Source organism: Panthera tigris, chromosome B2 (assembly GCF_018350195.1).
Source record: "Panthera tigris isolate Pti1 chromosome B2, P.tigris_Pti1_mat1.1, whole genome shotgun sequence".
Taxonomy (NCBI): domain Eukaryota; kingdom Metazoa; phylum Chordata; class Mammalia; order Carnivora; family Felidae; genus Panthera; species Panthera tigris.
The window spans coordinates 22,493,752-22,499,197 of record NC_056664.1 but is presented as its reverse complement, the minus strand read 5'-3'; the positions used below and the strand labels follow the sequence as shown (position 1 = coordinate 22,499,197).

The window sequence follows — 5,446 nt, the reverse complement described above, 5'->3', positions numbered from 1 at the left end:
TTGCCGAATAGTATTCCATGCTATGGATGTACCAAAATTTGCTTAACTATTCACATATGGAAGGACATTTGGGTAGTTTCCAGTTTGGGGAACTTCATTACAAATAAAGTTGATATGAACATTTTTGTACAGATTTTCATGTAAGCATAAATTTTGATTTCTCTAGAATAACTGCCTAGGCATGTGATTACTAGATTGTATGGCAAGTCTGTGTCTGACTTTTAAAAAAATGGCCACACTGATTTCAAGTACTGTACTGCTGTACTATTTTACATCCTCAGTAGCATGTGTGAAAGATCCTGTTTCTTTGCATCCTTACCAACATTTGGTGTCATCGGTCCTTTTACTTTTAGCAGTTCTGATAGATGTGTAGTGATGTATCATCAGCTTTCCATTTGCATTCTCCTCATGTCTAGTGATGGTGAACATGTTTTCATTTGTTTCTTTGCCATGCCTATTTCTTATTTGATGAAGTGTCTGTTCAAGTCACTTTCTCATTTTCTCCTTGGATTGCTTGTTTTCCTGCTGTTAAGTTTAGAGATTTCTTTGCATATGAATTTCTTTGGATATGAGTCCTTTGTTAAATTTGTGATTTGCAAATATTTTTTTTCCACTTGGTGCCTTTTATTTTTATCCTATGGACACCGTCATTTGTAAACAAAAGTTTTAAATTTCCATGAAATATAATTTATCTTTTTTTCTGTTTTTGCTTTTATGGATAATGGTTTTGGGATTATGTACAAGAACTATTCACTGAACCTTAGGTCACAAAGAATTTCTGTTATGCTCTTTCTAAGAATTTTACAGTTACACATTTAGATACTATATAGGCTTTAAAAATAGAATTTTGATTTTTGATTAAAATGGGTGCATTATTTTCTTTTACTTTAGTCTTAGCTTTTGTTTTGTTAGTTTTAAAATAGCACAATTAAGTAACCTTTAATTTACCTATGTTTTGAGCATTATTTGCATGATCTTTCCTCTATTTAAATTATTCATCCAAGACACTTTTAACTATGCATCTCAGTGATACCTTTTGATACTTTGTATATTTCAATGTTTTTTATTTATTTGAATGACAATGTGGCTTTTCCTTCAATACTTTAAAAATGTAACTCCATTGTCTGCTTGTATCCAGTATTGCTGTTGGAAAATCTAGTGTCTATCTACCTCCCATACATGAGGCTGTATTATGTTTATACTTTAAGAATTTTTTCTGGGGCGTCTGGGTGGCGCTAGTTGGTTAAGCGTCTGACTCTTGGTTTTAGCTCAGGTTATGCTCTCACAATTCGTGAGTTAGAGCCCCATGTTGGGCTCTGTGCCTACAGCATGGAGTCTGGAGCCTGCTTTGAGTTTTTTCCCCCCCCTTCTATGTCCCTCCCCCGTTTGCACTCTGTCTCTGTCTCTCTCTAAAATAAATAAACATTAATATTAAAAAAAGAATTTTTTCTTTGACCTTGATATTCTCAAATTTCACTAAAATATGTCTAGTTGGACATTTTCCTCATTGCTCTTCTCTGGAACCCTTTTCAGTCCAAAGTCTTTCTTTCCTAGTTTTTTATTTCCAGGAAATTTAACTTCATTTCCTTCTCTCCATTTAAACTATTTCTCTCTTTTTAGATCTCCAATTATCTGGATATTAGAGATTACTTTTAGATTTTAACTTACTAGCCTTGGGGATTTGGAGGTGGAAGGATGGAAAAATGAATATCCTTGGTTAGTTGGTCCCTGTTTATTTTTCTAGCTCCTCACTAGTATAGGGCTCTATACTGCCTTTACTTTGCTTCAGTGGACACCTGGACCAGAAGTCTGAGTCACAATGGGACAGAAGGAAGATATGTTTGTTCCTTCAGGGAGGGCAAGGGAAAAACAAGACTAGAATGCCAATAGTTTCTTTTTGATTTTATTCTTCCTCAGTCTTGTCAGGATTTCTGGTCCACTGGCCACAGCCACCACTTAATCATCAGGCGTTCAGAACAAACCCTGTCATCTCAAGGTTTCTCCAAGTTTTCTCTCTAATTTCCTCAGTGTTGACCTTGAAGCTGGGGGCCAACAGTCTTGCTTGTTCAGCATATTCTCAGGACTGGGATAATCTGGTTGCCTTTTGAGTATTGATTTACAGCTGAACTACAACATAGTTAGAGACAATGCTGCATGATTTCAATCATTTTTTGAGAAATTGTGTGTGTGTGTGTGTGTGTGTGTGTGTGTATACAAAATAATGATTGGTTTCAGTGTTTTGTAAATGTCCATTAGGCCAAGTTTTCTGATTGTGTTCCTCAAATATTTTATATCCATAGTGACTTTTTATGTGTTCATTTTTTTCATTTCCAAGAGAGATTTGTTGGAAATAGTGATGATTTTCAATTTGTCTATTTTTCCTTTTTTTTAAAAGTTTATTTATTGATTTTGAGAGAGAAGAAAGAGAGAGAGAGAGAGAGAGCACCAGCAGGGGAAGGGCAGAAAGAGAGGGAGAGAGAGAATCCCAAGCAGTCAGTGTGGAGCTGGATTTGGGGCTCCAACCCATAAACCATGAGATCATGACCTGAGTCAAAACCAAGAGTCTAATGCTAAACCGACTGAGCCACCCAGGCACCCCTTATTTTTCCTTTTAATTCAGTCGGCTTTTGCTTTGTAGAAGACTATGCTATTAGACACCTACAATAGGTATCTGATTTTTTAATATCTTCCTAGTCATTTGAACCTTTATTATTGTTAAGTTTCTATCTTTATTAAAAATTTTTTTTGCCTTAAAGCCTACTTTTCCTAGTATCAATATAGCATCTAACATTTTTTAGGAGAATATTTGCATGTGTATTTTTTTCTATTCTTTTACTTTCAAATTACCTGTATCCTTTTATTTTAGACTTCTCTTGTAAACAACACATCCTTTGAAAAAGTCCAGTCTGACAATCTTTGCCTTTGAATTGGAGCCTTAAGTTAATTTACAGTTAGTATAAGTACCAATATATTTGGGTTTAAATCTACCATCTCCTTATATATTTTCTATTTATCTCATCTCTGCCATGTCCCTTTTTAATCTCCTCTGTTGCCTTCTTTTGGATTGATTATGCTTCATTACTTCATCTCCTCCCTTTATTATCCTGGAAGTTATATACTATTTATTATGGTTCTAGATCCCCTAGAAATTACCAAATGTGTGTTAAATTTATCCAAGTCCCATATAAATTATGCTGTTCTTTGAGAACACAAATTATTTTTGAAACTTTAACTGAATTGCTGCTTATCTCAATTTACGTAGCATCATTTTTGTACATCTTAATTCTCTTTATGTTTAAAACTTAATAGGACATTATTATTGTTCTATACATCCAGAATTTATTCATATTTGTCTACATATTTATCCACATATTTACCATTTTCATTGTTCTTCATTCCTTCCTGGGATCATTTTTGGGATCAGATCCTCTGACCTTCCATCTGGGATCATTTTTGTTTAGTGCAAGTCTTCAAATGACAAATTATTTCAGATTTTGTTTGTCTGAAAGTGGCTTTATTTCACTTTTATTCTTTTTTTAATGTTTATTTTTGAGAGACAGAGAAAGAGAGACAGAGAACAAGCAGGCGAAGGATAGAGAGAGAGGGAGACACAGAATCTGAAGCAGGCTTGAGGCTCTGAGCTGTCAGCACAGAGCCAGATGTGGGGCTCGAACCCACAAACTGTCATGACTTGAGCTGAAGTCAGATGCTTAACAGACTGAGCCATTCAGGCACCCTTATTTCACTTTTATTCTTGAAGGATATTTTCCTCCAATATACAATTCTAGCTTGTCAGTTTATTTCCGAGTTTTATAAATACCTCATTACCTGCTGACTTGTTTCTGTTGAGAGTCATTATTCTTAACTGTTATTCTTTTGATCACCATTAGTATTTATTTTCTAGCTGTGTTAGCTACTTTTTTCTTTGTCTTTGTTTTTTGGATTTTCATCATGCGCTTTGGTTTGAATTTATTTATTTATTTATTTATTTATTTATTTATTTCTGAAAAAACATTTTATTATTGTCTTGCTACATAACAGTGAACATAACAGCATTTTGTCATATGGCAAATGAGATACAAGATAACATCCTTTCAATTCCTGAAAATCTCAATATCATCTGTCTTTTGGTGGATCCAGTTTCCTATGACTGAATCTATGATACAGACTATGAGGATACCGATGGTGCTAAGTAGTGAAGAACATTTCGCTAAGTTGTTCTATCATTGGTCCTTGCTCAAAGTGTTCATTTTTTTCTTCTAATATGGTTTTCAGCACTTGATCATGTGTTTCTTCATTATTATGCACAGGATCTGGCTGAGGGATAGGTTTTATAGGTTCATATGGAATGTCCACGGAAGGGTGGTATCATACTATTGTCCTGCCATCAGATGTCAAAGCAAGCTCTACTTTGCAATTATAGTCATCTGGAAGAGGAGAATATGTAGATTTATGACAAACACAATATAAATCTCTGTTTTGAATTGGAAATAACTGTTTCTAGATAGTTATAGTTGATATCACCCATTTTACTGATGCTAATGCCATGGTGAATCAAGATGCTTATCAAGTGGCATGAAAGAAGATGATTTGAAGAGAAACTGCTTTTCCAGGCCACCTGTTTTCATTCCTGATAGCCACTCACTGCAAGCCTGCCATCTTATGCATTTTTAAACTGTTCTGCTTGGGCTCCTTAAGACGTCTGTGTTTTAATGCCACTATCTCTTCAATTATTGCTTCTTTTCTAAGTATACATATATTGCCCTCCCACCCTTCCCCAAATGTTCTATGGGTTACTCTTTCATATTTCCATCCTTTTGTTTTACCATGTCTCATTTTATATATTTTCTTCTATTTTCCATTTCATAAATTCTATCTTTATCTGTATCTATATTGTTGTTAAACTAATCCAGTAAATTTTTAATTTTAACCATTATTCTTTTTAAAGTTTATTTATTTAGAGAAAGAGCACAAGTGGGGGAAAGGGAAGAGAGAGAGGGAGAGACAGAATCCCAAGCAGGCTCTGTGCTGTCAGCACAGAACCCAACTCGGGGCTTGATCCCGTGAACCACAAGATCATGACCTGAACCGAAATCAAGAGTCAGATGCTTAACCAACTGACTCACCCTGGTACCCCATTGATCATTATTCTTAAAAACAATTGTAGAAGAATTTCTAGCAGGGTCTTCTTTTTAATAAACTTTTACTTTTATTTTATTTTTTTCCTTTTATAAATTTAAATTTTAGTTAACATATAGTGCAGTATTGGTTTCAGGGGTAGAATTCAGTGATTCATCACTTACATACAACATCCAGTGCTCATCACAAGTGCCCTCCTTAGTACCCATTACCCAACTAGCCCATCCCCCACTCTCTTCCCTCCATCAACCCTCAGTTTGTTCTCTATCATTAAAGGTCTTTTGTGGTTTGTTTCCTTCTCTTCTCT

The 5,446-nt window shown here is 34.8% G+C and overlaps 1 pseudogene; it reads right to left on the bottom strand.

Annotated features, from left to right (window-relative positions):
- Positions 1 to 4,116: 4,116 nt before the first annotated feature.
- LOC102954772 lies at positions 4,117 to 4,548 on the bottom strand (annotated as a pseudogene).
- Positions 4,549 to 5,446: the final 898 nt, after the last annotated feature.